Consider the following 15,715-nt stretch of genomic DNA (forward strand, 5'->3'; position numbering starts at 1 on the left):
AGGGAATGTTTGATTGCAGGTGCAGCAAATTTCGGATAACTCCGAAATAGATTTCGGATAACTCCGAAATAGATTAAAGGGACCTGGACACTTGCACGTGGCATGTGGGGTCCTACTTCCGGCCCGCTACAATGGGTGGCTGATCTTAAAGGTGCATTTGGGCTCCTCACCTGAGGATGGTGCCGGTGTTATCACAAATGGTTGGCTAAACGGGAGGAGTTCCTAGTCTTTTCGGCTAGGGACCGCGTGAGTACAGTAGGGGACTGCCTTGGGGTTAAACCTGAGGCGGCGGACCGGACCCTCCAACGGAAGGAGGTGCAATTGGCCCTTACGATCTGGAAAGCGTGTGGGGCTGGTATCCTGGCACCTGCACGTGGTGGCCCTGCTAAATAAACTAAGCTGATCAGGATGATTATCAGACAAAATCTGATGCCAAATTTTTGCTTGCGATGGTGTACTTATAACATATGTATTAAATTTATTGACACGGTTATGTTTTTCATTACTGTGGTAATTAATTGTATATGTTAACTTTGATGTAGAAGTTTTGCCCCCAAATAATTATAGAATGTTTCTTTGTTGATCTACTGATTCAAACTCTTAATCTTCACTTTGGGCGACCATTAGCCCTTCTATGTTCAGAGGGCACACTCTGGTCCTTTTGTGTTCATAATCTTAGTCCTTCTGCGTTCAGAGGGCATACCCTTCCTCCCTCTTTTTTCAGAGGGCACACTCTTCGTCCTGTATTCAAAGAACACAATGTTAGTCCTTCTGTGTTCAGAGGGCACAATCTTAGTCCTTCTGTGTTCAGAGGGCACAATCTTAGTAATTCTGTGTTCAAAGGGCATACTGTGAGTCCTTCCATGTTCAGAGGGCTAACTCATAGTCCTTCAGTTTTCAACGGATAACTCTTAGTCCTTCTGTGGTCAGAGGGCTAACTTTTTGTCCTGCTGTGCTAAGAGAGCAGTCTCTTACTCCTGTTTTCACAGGGCACAATCTTAGTCCTTCTGTGTTCAGAGTGCACACTCTTAGTTCTTCTGTGTTCAGAGGGCACAATCTTAGTCCTTCTGTGTTCAGAGGGCACAATCTTAGTCCTTCTGTGTTCAGAGGGCACAATCTTAGTCCTTCTGTGTTCAGAGGGCACAATCTTAGTCCTTCTGTGTTCAGAGGGCACAATCTTAGTCCTTCTGTGATCAGAGTGCACACTCTTAGTCCTTCTGTGTTCAGAGGGCACACTCTTAGTCCTTCTGTGTTCAGAGGGCACACTCTTAGTCATTCTGTGTTCATAGGGCACAATCTTAGTCCTTCTGTGTTCAGAGGGCACAATCTTAGTCCTTCTGTGATCAGAGTGCACACTCTTAGTCCTTCTGTGATCAGAGTATACACTCTTAGTCCTTCTGTGTTCAGAGGGCACACTCTTAGTCCGTCTGTGTTCAGAGGGCACACTCTTAGTCTTTCTGTGTTCATAGGGCACAATCTTAGTCCTTCTGTGTTCAGAGGGCACAATCTTAGTCCTTCTGTGATCAGAGTGCACACTCTTAGTCCTTCTGTGTTCAGAGGGCACACTCTTAGTCCTTCTGTGTTCAGAGGGCACACTCTTAGTCATTCTGTGTTCATAGGGCACAATCTTAGTCCTTCTGTGTTTAGAGGGCTCACTCTTAGTCCTGTGATAGAGGGCACAATCTTAGTCCTTCAGTGATCAGAGGGTATACTCTTAGTCCTTCTGTGTTCACAGGGCACACTCTTAGTCCTTCTGTTTTCAGAGGGTTAATTCTTAGTCCCTCTTTGATTAGAGGGCACACTCTTAGTCCTTCTGTGATCAGAGGGCACACTCTTAGTCCTTCTGTGTTCAGAGGGCATACTCTCTGTTCTTCCGTGTTCAGAGAGCACAATCTCAGTCCTTCTTTGTTTACAGGGCTAATTCTTAGTCCTTATTTGATCAGAGGGCACAATCACTGTCCTTTTGTGACCAGAGGGCACAATCTTAGTCCTTCTGTGTTGAAAGGGCACACTCTCAGTCCTTCTTGGTTCAGAGGGCAAACTCTTGGTCTTCTGTGTTCGGAGGAAACACTCTTAGTTCTTATGGGTTCTGAGAGCACAACACTCTTAATCATTTTGTGTTCAGAGGGTGCGTTAGTCCTTCTGTGTTCAGAGGGCACACTCTTAGTCCGTCTGTGTTCAGATGGCACACTCTTAGATCATCTATTTTCGAAGGGCTAACTCTTAGTCCGACTGTGATCAGAGGGCACAATCTTAGTCCTTCTGTGTTCACAGGACACAATCTTAGTCTTTCTGTGTTCAGAGGGCACACTCTAAGTCCTTCTGTGTTCAGAGGGCACAATCTTAGTCCTTCTGTGTTCAGAGGGCACAATCTTAGTCCTTCTGTGTTCAGAGGGCACAATCTTAGTCCTTCTGTGTTCACAGGGCATACTCTTAGTCCTTCTGTGTTCATAGGGCACACTCTTAGTCCTTCTGTTTTCAGAGGGCACAACCTTAGTCCTTCTGTGATTAGAGGGCACAATCTTAGTCTTTCTGTGTTCATAGGGCACAATCTTAGTCCTTCTGTGTTCAGAGGGCTAAATCTTAGTCCTGTGATCAGAGGGCACACTCTTATAATCCTTCTGTGTTCATAGGGCACAATCTTAGTCCTTCTGTGTTCATAGGGCACAATCTTAGTCCTTCTGTGTTCAGAGGGCTAAATCTTAGTCCTGTGATCAGAGGGCACACTCTTATAATCCTTCTGTGTTCAGAGGGCACAATCTTAGTCCTTCTGTGTTCATAGGGCACAATCTTAGTCTTTCTGTGATCAGAGGGCACAATCTTAGTCCTTCTGTGTTCAGAGGGCTAAATCTTAGTCCTGTGATCAGAGGGCACACTCTTAGTCTTTCTGTGTTCAGAGGGCACAATTTTAGTCCTTCTGTATTCAGAGGGCTAAATCTTAGTCCTGTGATCAGAGGGCACACTCTTAGTCTTTCTGTGTTCAGAGGGCACAATCTTAGTCCTTCAGTGTTCAGAGGGCTAAATCTTAGTCCTGTGTTCAGAGGGCACAATCTTAGTCCTTCTGTGATTAGAGGGCACAATCTTAGTCTTTCTGTGATTAGAGGGCACAATCTTAGTCCTGTGATCAGAGGGCACAATCTTAGTCCTTCTGTGTTCAGAGGGCTAAATCTTAGTCCTGTGATCAGAGGGCACACTCTTAGTCCTTCTGTGATCAAAGGGCACACTCTCAGTCCTTCTTGGTTCAGAGGGCAAACTCTTGGTCTTCTGTGTTCGAAGGAAACACTCTTAGTTCTTATGGGTTCTGAGAGCACAACACTCTTAATCAATTTGTGTTCAGAGGGTGCGTTAGTCCTTCTGTGTTCAGAGGGCACACTCTTAGTCCGTCTGTGTTCAGATGGCACACTCTTAGATCATCTATTTTCGAAGGGCTAACTCTTAGTCCGACTGTGATCAGAGGGCACAATCTTAGTCCTTCTGTGTTCACAGGACACAATCTTAGTCTTTCTGTGTTCAGAGGGCACACTCTAAGTCCTTCTGTGTTCAGAGGGTACAATCTTAGTCCTTCTGTGTTCAGAGGGCACAATCTTAGTCCTTCTGTGTTCAGAGGGCACAATCTTAGTCCTTCTGTGTTCTTAGGGCACACTCTTAGTCCTTCTGTTTTCAGAGGGCACCACCTTAGTCCTTCTGTGATTAGAGGGCACAATCTTAGTCTTTCTGTGTTCATAGGGCACAATCTTAGTCCTTCTGTGTTCAGAGGGCTAAATCTTAGTCCTGTGATCAGAGGGCACACTCTTATAATCCTTCTGTGTTCAGAGGGCACAATCTTAGTCCTTCTGTGTTCATAGGGCACAATCTTAGTCTTTCTGTGATCAGAGGGCACAATCTTAGTCCTTCTGTGTTCAGAGGGCTAAATCTTAGTCCTGTGATCAGAGGGCACACTCTTAGTCTTTCTGTGTTCAGAGGGCACAATTTTAGTCCTTCTGTATTCAGAGGGCTAAATCTTAGTCCTGTGATCAGAGGGCACACTCTTAGTCTTTCTGTGATTAGAGGGCACAATCTTAGTCTTTCTGTGATTAGAGGGCACAATCTTAGTCCTGTGATCAGAGGGCACAATCTTAGTCCTTCTGTGTTCAGAGGGCTAAATCTTAGTCCTGTGATCAGAGGGCACACTCTTAGTCCTTCTGTGATCAAAGGGCACACTCTCAGTCCTTCTTGGTTCAGAGGGCAAACTCTTGGTCTTCTGTGTTCGGAGGAAACACTCTTAGTTCTTATGGGTTCTGAGAGCACAACAATCTTAATCAATTTGTGTTCAGAGGGTGCGTTATTCCTTCTGTGTTCAGAGGGCACACTTTTAGTCCGTCTGTGTTCAGATGGCACACTCTTAGATCATCTATTTTCGAAGGGCTAACTCTTAGTCCGACTGTGATCAGAGAGCACAATCTTAGTCCTTCTGTGTTCACAGGACACAATCTTAGTCTTTCTGTGTTCAGAGGGCACACTCTAAGTCCTTCTGTGTTCAGAGGGCACAATCTTAGTCCTTCTGTGTTCAGAGGGCACAATCTTAGTCCTTCTGTGTTCAGAGGGCACAATCTTAGTCCTTCTGTGTTCTTAGGGCACACTCTTAGTCCTTCTGTTTTCAGAGGGCACCACCTTAGTCCTTCTGTGATTAGAGGGCACAATCTTAGTCTTTCTGTGTTCATAGGGCACAATCTTAGTCCTTCTGTGTTCAGAGGGCTAAATCTTAGTCCTGTGATCAGAGGGCACACTCTTATAATCCTTCTGTGTTCATAGGGCACAATCTTAGTCCTTCTGTGTTCATAGGGCACAATCTTAGTCTTTCTGTGATTAGAGGGCACAATCTTAGTCCTGTGATCAGAGGGCACAATCTTAGTCCTTCTGTGTTCAGAGGGCTAAATCTTAGTCCTGTGATCAGAGGGCACACTCTTAGTCCTTCTGTGATTAGAGGGCACAATCTTAGTCCTTCTGTTTTCAGAGGGCACACTCTTAGTCCTGTGTTCAGAGGGCACACTCTTAGTCCTGTGATTAGAGGGCACAGTCTTAGTCCTTCAGTGTTCAGAGGGCTAAATCTTAGTCCTGTGTTCAGAGGGCACAATCTTAGTCCTTCTGTGATCAGAGGGCACAATCCTAGTCTTTCTGTGTTCAGAGGGCACAATCTTAGTCCTTCTGTGTTCAGAGGGCTAAATCTTAGTCCTGTGATCAGAGGGCACACTCTTAGTCCTTCTGTGTTCAGAGGGCACAATCTTAGTCCTTCTGTGTTCAGAGGGCACAATCTTAGTCCTTCTGTGTTCAGAGGGCACAATCTTAGTCCTTCTGTGTTCAGAGGGCACAATCTTAGTCCTTCTGTGATTAGAGGGTACAATCTTAGCTCTTCTGTTTTCAGAGGGCACACTCTTAGTCCTTCAGTGTTCATAGGGCACACTCTTAGTCCTTCAGTGTTCATAGGGCACACTCTTAGTCCTTCAGTGTTCATAGGGCACACTCTTAGTCCTTCTTTGTTCATAGGGCACACTCTTAGTCCGTCCGTTTTCAGAGGGCACACTCTTAGTCCTTCTGTGATCAGAGGGCACACTCTTAGTCCTTCTGTGATAAGAGGGCACAATCTTAGTCCTTCTGTGTTCAGAAGGCTAAATCTTAGTCCTTTGATCAGAGGGCACACTCTTAGTCTTTCTGTGTTCAGAGGGCACAATCTTAGTCCTTCTGTGTTCAGAGGGCTAAATCTTAGTCGTGTGATCAGAGGGCACACTCTTAGTCTTTCTGTGTTCAGAGGGCACAATCTTAGTCCTTCTGTGTTCAGAGGGCACAATCTTTATTCCTTCCGTTTTCAGAGGGCACACTCTTAGTCTTTCTGTGTTCAGAGGGCAACAATCTTAGTCCTTCTGTGTTCAGAGGGCACACTCTTAGTCTTTCTGTGTTCAGAGGGCACAATCTTTATTCCTTCCGTTTTTAGAGGGCACAATCTTAGTCCTTCTGTGTTCAGAGGGCACAATCTTAGTCCTTCTGTGTTCAGAGGGCACAATCTTAGTCCTTCTGTGTTTAGAGGGCACAATCTTAGTCCTTCCGTGTTCAGAGGGCACAATCTTAGTCCTTCTGTGTTCAGAGGGCACAATCTTAGTCCTTCTGTGTTCAGAGGGCACACTCTAAGTCCTTCTATGGTGCGAGGGCACTCTTTATTTCTTTCTTTATTTGTTTGGTAGATCAGTAGGGGAATAATTTATTTTTTAATTCTTAGCATTTGTGTTATTGTTATTTGTAAATTATTTATACGTAGTGTCTCTAAAAGTAATTTCTTGTTTACCTGAACCACACTTCTGTGGAGAGATTTGTAATTTTTGGTAATACATATGATAAGTAAAGTACTGAGTAGAGGGTCTCTGTATGAGTCAGACAGACAAAAAGTCGTCGTGCGTTGAAAATATCGCCGGAAATATTAAAAAAGTCATATTGTATAAAAAGGATCACATTATTCCGAAATCGTACAAGTAACAGGAGTATTACAGCACGTGTAAACAAAAATATATAATATATAAATAAATAAAAAAGTTAAATTGCCTATAAAATGATTAAAGGAAAAGGGTATATTGGGGTATATTTACAAATGTGGGAGAATCAAACAAAGAATTAACACTTATAAAATATGCGTCTATAAAAATCTTTTTTTTTTATCCAAGAAAATCATCATTTAATAAACATAAACAGAAACTTAAACACATACAAAATGATTTTAGGACCAATTTGGGAGATATTAACTAAAGGACACAATTGCAAATGGGGGGGGGGGTAGTAAACAAGCACATAACACTTAAAAAATATCAAACAAAAAAATGCTGAAAAATTCAAATTTGTAACTAGGTAGTATTTGTTTACAAAATAAAAATATATAACATTAAATTAACACAATTACTAACACATAAAATAAATTATGTAGAAAGTTAGACTGTAGGGATATTACTTTAACCACACAATTACAAATGGGGGGGGGGGGGGAGGGAGGGAGGGTCAAAAAAGGATAAAACACTTATTTAATATGCATATGTATAAAAAATGATGATGTTATAACAACAAAAGATACGATTTGTAAAATATATATTATGTCAAATTTCAACAACAACTAAATTATATATAAAATGAATTACCAAACAAGCTAGACTGTATATTAATTTAGCCACACAATAATAAACGAGGGGGGGGAAGCAAACACAAATTAACGATTATAAAATATGCGTATAAAAAAATGCTGATGTTATAACAAAACATTAAGTTTTGTAATAATATTTATAACAAAATATATATACATTGTATATATATAATATGCCAAATTAAAACATTAATTAAATCACATAGAAAATGAATTATGGAGAAAGCCAGACTGTGGGAGGGGGTATGATTTTACAAATGTGGGGGGGGGATCAAACAAGGAATTAACATTAATGCGAGTATAAAAAATGCTCATGTTATCACAATTTATGATTTGTATATAAAAAATGCTGATGTTATAAAAAAGAAATAAGATTTGTAGTTAGTTAGTGTTTGTTTACTAAGTACAAACATATAGTATATTAAATTCATACAATAACTAACACATATAAAATAGATTATGGAGAAAGCTAGAGTGGGGATATTACTTTAACCACACAATTACAAATGTGGTGGGGAATCAAATGAGGACATAACACTTATAAATATCCATATATAAAAAATGCTGTTGTTATAAAAAAAATAGTAGTAAATTTGTAGTTAGTTAGTATTTGTTTACAAAATAGAAATATATAGTATATTAAATTAACACAATAGCTAACACATATAAAATAAATTATGGAGAAAGCTAGATTTGGGGATATTACTTTAACCACACAATTACAAATAGGGTGGGGAGGGGGAGGTCAAAAAATGATTAAACACTTATTTAATATGCAAATATAAAAAATGCTGATGTTATAACAAACAATTAATGATTTGAAGTTAGGTGTTGTTGTTTTACCAAAACAAACAAATTTAATATCAAATTTAAACAAAAATTAAATGACATAAAATGATTTCAAGAACTAGCTAGAATGGGGAATATTAGGGAAGTAGTATAAATCTATATTATTACAAGTTTAACGAAATTAAATGTTAATGGCAATTACAAATTAGCCTATCACTTTGCATTAATAAAATAAAATGTGGGTAAACAAATACAGTGTTTATATTTTTTGTAAAAGAGCGCTACAGAAATGATTGTTAACTCAAATTTATGCGCGATCGATTTGAACGATGCAAAAAAGCAGCCTCGACTTATGTTAATACATGAACTGTGATAAGGAAATAAAGACTGTTTACTTAGTTGCAGTGAATTAAATTTGTGTGTTCAAATAAAAAATATACAAGTTTTAAAGTTAAATTTAAACGCTGTCGATAGAAAATGTTTTACCGCGAATAATTAACTATTTGTTACGTTAAATTTATCCAAGGTGTATATTTATACAAGTTTTAAAGTTAAATTTAAACGCTGTCGATAGAATTTGTTTTACCGCGAATAATTAACTATTTTTTACGTTAAATTTATCCAAGGTGTATATTTATACAAGTTTTAAACTTAAATTTAAACGCTGTCGATAGAATATGTTTTACCGTGAATAATTAACTATTTTTTACGTTAAATTTATCGTTTGAAGTTTAACTAAGTGATAATTACTTTGGTTTGTCATCTAAATAGTACGTACTTATTACTTGTTAGCGTATCTAGCATTAAATAGTTTTTTTTTCTGCAAATAAACTCTTTTTTTATCACCAACTAAGTTTTCTCTATTACTTTTCCTCTCCTGGCTCATACTAAGGTCAACAGTCATAGGGCGCATCTCATTATTTTTTTAAATTTTTTTTTGACCTGTCTACCCTGAGGTTTAAATATTAGTTCCGAGCAATTTTTTTCAAGAGCCGTGGTAGCCCAGCGGGCTAGCTCACAGCTTCCGGAATCTCGGGGCTGTGAGCAGGGTGGGTTCAAATCCTGCCAGAGCCCTTTTTTTAACAGTAAAATGTTTTTATTTTTTTATTTTAGTAAAAATGGGTAGGGCTTGAACCGGGGACCTTCCACTCTGTAAGCCCTTTCTCTGACCGCTGGGCTATGAGCTGTTATGAAAATCTAACGGTTTTTGGAGTGATGAATTTGCCGCATTTGGACTTAGAAAATTTTTCACAAATTTGTCACCAAATGTTTTCCCTGGCTCAGGCCTTGGATTTCTAGCTGATCTGAGGGTTGGCCAAGGGCCTTGGAGCTCTGAGTCGAGAGGATGCAGTCACTTGGGATGGGCTGCTGAGGGGATGGAGATGCGGGGTTGGGAGGATGGGCTTGGGGTGATGGACTTATATCAGTCAGCTAGGGGGTTGAGTTGATTTGACTGATGAAGGCTTGGGATGAGGGTATCTTTTGGGGCGATGGTTGATTATACACGGGCATGATGTTGCGGGAGGGTCATACAGCCATTGGGATGAGCTGCTTGGATGTTAGTGTGGGAGAGTAATAGTCATCATGCTTGGGTGTGGCTAGCTGAGATGGGTAATAGTCTTATCTTGGACTTCTCTATAGGATGTATTTGATTTAAAGGGGCAGTTCGAACAGTATTGAGGTAATACAATTATATTATCTTGCAGCACAATTTAATGTTATAGGACTGGTATATGTCTAAATTTAATAGGGACTATGAGATGTAATGTTATTGTGGGGTATTTTGTATAGACATAATACATTCACCTCAGAGTGGTTGCAATTTCTTTTGATGAAATTTTACTCTGGAGGGGTAACAATACTTTACTAAAGAACTTAAAGTTGAAGTTTTCTTTGTCTTAAAGTATTGGGTGGTGAAATTGGTTTAAAGGTACAGTACTTTTTTTTAATGGTTCATGAGACTTCACTATATGATGAATTTTATTTAAGGAGTATATTTATTGGTTGGATGTTAGTGTTGGAGATGGAGCAATAGTCATCTTGCTTGGGTGTGGCTAGCTGAGATGGGAATGATGTAGGTATAGTCTGCCAGTGGGATAAGATGGTTGGATGTTGGTGTGGGAGATGGAGCAATAGTCATCTTGCTTGGGTGTGGCTAGCTGAGATGGGAATGATGTAGGTATAGTCTGCCAGTGGGATAAGATGGTTGGATGTTGGTGTGGGAGATGGGGCAATAGTCATCATGCTTGGGTGTGGCTAGCTGAGATGGGAATGATACAGGTATAGTCTGCCAGTGGCATAAGATGGTTTGGTCTTAGTGTGGGAGATGACTGCATCATGCTTGGGTGTGGCTAGCCGAGATGGATAATAGTCTTATCGGGGCCTTCTCTTTAGGGTGTATTTGATTTAAAGGGGCATTTCGAATAGTATTTAAGGAATATATTTACATTACAAATAAATTTAAAGGGGTGGTACATTTTAAGTAAAAGTGACAATTGACTTAAAGGAACACTTAGGATTATTTAAGTTTGAAGGTTTATAATTTCATTGAAGGTTTAATGGGTGGTTTAGAAAGTTTTAAAGGTGTTATGATGTATGGTGTTATGGATTCATGGGAATAGTCTCTATGGTGGAATTGACTTAAAGGAGAAGTTTATTTTTTTTAAATATTTGTTTTACTATAAAAACAAATTTAAAGGTGTTTATTATGTAGTGAAGCAAAGGATGGGTTTTTAGAAGGTTTTTAAAGTTTGCAAACATTATTTTGGTAATATTTGTTTATGGGACTTCTCTTAAGGGTAGAATTGACTTAAAGGGATAGTTCAAACTTAATGGGACATTTCAAAATGTTTTAATTTCCAAACAAATTTAAAGGTGTTATTTGTTTCAAGTATCTATTAATATATAATGGTTTTGAAGGTTTTTGAAGTTGTTATTAGTTATAGTATTATGGGTTTAAAAGGATAGACATGACTTAAAGGAACAGTTTAAACAGTTTTAATTTTTTATTTTACAAACAAATTTAAAGGGTAGGGTCCAAGTGGGTTTTTCTTAAAGTTACTTCAACATTAATAGCACATAAAGTAAGGAATTCAAGGCAAATTTCTTCTGTTATATTTTTAGAATCATTTTATTTGACTCAACACGTTATTTAATTAACAATATAAATTTAACATCACTAGCATTAATTTGACTGTAATTGAACTAGCCTAAACAAAAGAACAATTTTGAGTCTTTTTAAGAATGAATGAAATAATTGTTTGTCGACACTGTTCTTTTGTATGACCAGTCATACACTGCAATGTTTAGACACATTCTCAATTTGCACTGTTATCAGTTTTTTTGTCAACAATTTGTACACTTTTAACGCTAAGTTTGATTGTGTGAACGTTTTCTAAAGAAGTTTTAGCTTTTTAAAGTACGTATTGTTTGAACACTTTAAAATAAGTTATTGCATTTTGGATCGAGTTCAACTAAAAAATTTGTTTTTCATTCATAGTTTTGAGTTTGGTTAATTAATCAAAATGACACACTCTATCAATTTGTGAAGATTTGTAATTAGGTGATCTTAAAGACAGTGGACACTATTGGTAATTGTCAAAGACTGGTCTGCCCAGTTGGTGTATCTCAACTTATGCATAAAATAACAAACCTGTGAAAATTTGAGCTCAATTGGTCATCGAAGTTGCGAGATAATAATGAAAGAAAAAACACCCTTGTCATACGAAGTTGTGTGCTTTCTGATGCTTGATTTCGAGACCTCAATTTCTAAACTTGAGGTCTCGAAATCAAATTCAGGGAAAATTACTTCTTTCTTGAAAACTATGGCACTTCAGAGGAAGCCGTTTCTCACAATGTTTTATACTATCAACCTCTCCCCATTACTCGTCACCAAGAAAGGTTTTATGATAATTATTCTGAGTAATTACCAATAGTGTCCACTGCCTTTAAGATATGTAATTAGGTGATCTTAAATGCTACCACTAACATTCTATTTCAATTATCAGCATAGTATGGGTATCTTTTTAATGGTCTACCTCTTATCTGGCATGGACCATTTTGAGGTTTTTATATCGCCATATAGAGCATTTTCTCTTGATTCTGATGAAAAGTAAATGTTCTTCTTCTGCTGCGTCACAATTTAAGGGTTTTGTCCGAACCACATATTTAAAAGGAACCTTTTTAAAGGACGTGTTGTTTTACACAATGTACAATGTGTTCACTTTGTAAAATAAGTGCATGTGGAATAAACATCAATAGAATAAACCTGATATTATTAACCCTCTAGAGACAGTTTCTGCATGTGGGTTGTACCAAAAAGGCCAGGGCAACAAACAACCACAAGATTTGATGTTCAAACTAGGGTCAAGAGGTCAAAATAGGCACTCTATTGACATTTCAAATGTTTCCTATGTTAATACAGAATCTGCAATTCTAAAACAACCCATATCTTTTTGTTTTTTGTTTTCAGTTATCCTGAATAAATTGAGTGTTAAGTCACTAAGGATAAGCAGCGTCTGTGAGTATTATACAGAAATGATTGGTCTCTAAAGGCTTACTTAAGATATCAGAAGTCAAGCCAACATGCTCAGTGGTTGTTATTCCATGCCTCCTTGGTGCGTAGAATGTCTCGTTTCCAATGCAATGCTCCTTAAACTCTGAACATCAGCTTTCCCATGCTATAAATGTTAAAGAAAACAAATGCATCGAGGTAACATATTAGGTGCATGAAAAAGAAGTTCAAATGAACCAGACCTCTTTCTGGTGGCTTCATTTTCCCCTTGTCAATCTGTCTATCTATCTTCCTTCTACCTATGTATCGTTCTATCTTTCTTCAAGTATAGTTCCTCTTAGCTTTCCATTGCTCGTGACCAAGTAAGTTTTATGCTAACAATTAGTTTGAGTAATTACCAGTACTGCCAAGTGCCTTTAATTCAAAATTTGTCAATCAAATTCAAATTTTCTAAAACCACATTAAACTTCAATTGTATCAAATTTGATTTGCCTAAATGGTACCATTTAGAATTGAATTGAGGAATGTTTTCAGTCAAGAAAGATGTGTTCAGCAAACTCACTGGATATTCTGCTCATAAAGTTTCACTAAAAAACATGATATTTCAAGGTTTTCTTGAGGAATAAATAGTCTTATGGAATAGTTCAATAACTCAATTCATGGAATTATAGACACTGCTTTTTCGTAAAAGCAAAGAATTTTGTTAGTAAAAACGTGTTCTCAATGTTTGATTATGTAATTAATCTGTAGGGACAACCATTCATCTGGGTTAGGCTGATGCCGGCATATTCTCCCCAGAATGTTGTGGTATGTGGCGTAGGGGTGTCGCTTGTATAGTGCTGCAAAAACAGCCCACTTTTCGATGTTAGTGTAAAAAAATGGGTGATGAAGCCCACATGGTTTTGTACGTACTTCTGTTTTGTTGTAAACCTCACACTCCTAGTTGGGTAGGCATTTGGTTGATGATAGGCAATCAGAAACTCCTCTTTCACTGACAGCTCGATGTCAACTACAAAAGCATGACTTTTAAAAAAGAGAGAAATATATATATTTTACATGAGGTCTTTAAGGGGTATAAAGGTCTTTATTCCCTTTATTCCTCTATTCCACTCAACTGGGCCTTGATAGACAAATGAAATGAATATAAAACGGGTTTCCAAGGTCTGATTTGGTTTCAGAAACATTACCATAAAAACCATAGACCAAGAGTAACAACTTTATATTGGTGTTCAAGCGGAGTTCCATAGACAATCAAATAACACTAGGCTTTAATGGGGTTTTTTCCTTGTGACAAAAAATTCCGCTGCATAGAATGCGCCTTTTTCCCCTTTTTGAGGGGGGGGGGGGGGAGCCGTCTCCCCTTTTCTGATTACGGGCCTGCTAGTGTACAACAATAGGTAGAACTACAACATGAAATATTTTCTGAACTAACCTTTTTTTAACGGAGGAAGCAGTTCATTTACTGTACATCGATGTATGAGGCTTGTCAACTGCAGGTCTCAGCATCTTAGGTCTCATCACTTGATCGCAAGATCTCGTCGGAGACGACAGTCGTTGCTGTAACAGACACACAGAGAACAATATAAAGCTATAGTTAGTTTCAAGTAACAGGTAATGAAGCACAAGAGTAGTTTGGGATTACAACAAAACTGACATGGTGTTTGCAAAAGAGTTTAGTCCATCCTCGCTTTAACAGCATTCACACTTGGACACCAACCCCGAAAAACTATTCGCGGATTAACTGTTAATCGGAATGTAATGGATAACACATTATGCCTCTAGCTGCCGGGCAACCTCGGTAGTCTAGTTGGTAAGACACTGCTCTAGAATTGCAAGGGTCATGGGTTCGAATCCCACCCGAGTAACATGCCTGTGATATTTTTTCACAGGACTCGGGAAAGTACTGAGTATACAGTGCTAACACACATTGGTGTATGGGTAAAAACCAAAATTAATATTCTTTATCCCCGATGCAAATTTAACATCTATTAAACACATTATCACAATATTAAATACAAAGCAATCGTTTTAAAAACTGGGTATTCTTACAAAAAAATTGCCGGGGGGGGGGGGGGTGCTTCCCGCTTTTTCTTGTTACAGGCCTGCTTATGTACTAGGTGGAAATACATTAAGAAATTATAATAAGTAAATTATGAAATATTTTATGCACTAACCTTTTTTAACGGAGAGAGCAGTTCATTTACCAGATACTGTACATTGATGTTTGCAGGTCTCGGCATTATTAGGTCTCATCACTTGACGGCTAGATCTCTCTGTAAACGACAGCCGTCACTGAAACAGACACACACAGAACAATATGATGCTATAGTAAGCTTTACAAGTAATGAAACACAATAGTAGTTTCAGATAACAAAACACAAAACAGTTGTATTGATTTCAACCCTAACCCTAACCCTAACCCACGTATCAGCAGCATTCAAACACGGGCACCAACCCTCAGAAATCAGAGAATAGGATTCATGCATGAATTATCTGCCTGTTACTTCTAAAGAAGTTCAGTTCTAAAAATCTATGAATAAGTGCAAAGTTTTCATTGTCCTTTATTTTTCCTATTTACCAATCTATGGCCCTCACTTTTAAATTCGATCAAAGTTTAAGTCCATGGTCGACTTCGAGCAAAAGAAAAATGGCCACGCCACTGGCTTGGAGTGATGTGGGGTTTCCGTTTTAGTTGAACTATTTAGAGTCGGTAATCCTGTCAAATTTGCAAGAGTAGGAATTAAGGCTATTGAATTTGTACAATGCATTCGCTCCTGATTGAAGAAAGAAAAGGTTTGGAGAATTCATCGGCCCAGGTTTGAATTCACCGGTTTACCCGGACGTCCTACCGGGGCTATGGGGTATTGTGCAGTACATGGCATGGCAGTTTGTATCAATCAACGAGTCAAATTCTCCATGATAAATCCTGTTTATCAGTATCACCATTATCACAAACAAATAAGTAACTCACCATCACCCGTTTGTGGTAGTTGTTGTCATTAGAAGTCCGTAAAAACGTCATTTTGTTGGCCACTAAAGAACCGACGGAATAGAGACGTGTGACGCCGTCCATTTTGACTCTGAAACTGAGAAGTACTGCATGCGCGCTTGTTTGAAGTCACATGATCAACGGCTTTCAGGATTTGCTTTTGAAACAGTCGTTTTCATTGGCCAGTCTTCATCATTTGGTCACAACAAATTCTGATTTGTTTTGTTTTATCGGAAGTTGCAGCAACCCAAATGAAAACAAAACATGA

The 15,715-nt window shown here is 38.6% G+C and overlaps 1 long non-coding RNA gene across 1 annotated transcript; it reads right to left on the minus strand.

Moving 5' to 3' along the window:
- Positions 1-11,100: 11,100 nt before the first annotated feature.
- LOC139952130 (uncharacterized) lies at positions 11,101-14,010 on the minus strand. Its single transcript, XR_011787872.1, has 3 exons — positions 13,891-14,010; positions 13,371-13,481; positions 11,101-12,624 (listed from the first exon to the last, which is right to left on the minus strand). It is a non-coding gene; the product is annotated as an uncharacterized lncRNA (long non-coding RNA).
- Positions 14,011-15,715: the final 1,705 nt, after the last annotated feature.

This window comes from Asterias amurensis, chromosome 20 (genome assembly GCF_032118995.1).
Source record: "Asterias amurensis chromosome 20, ASM3211899v1".
NCBI classification, from domain to species: domain Eukaryota; kingdom Metazoa; phylum Echinodermata; class Asteroidea; order Forcipulatida; family Asteriidae; genus Asterias; species Asterias amurensis.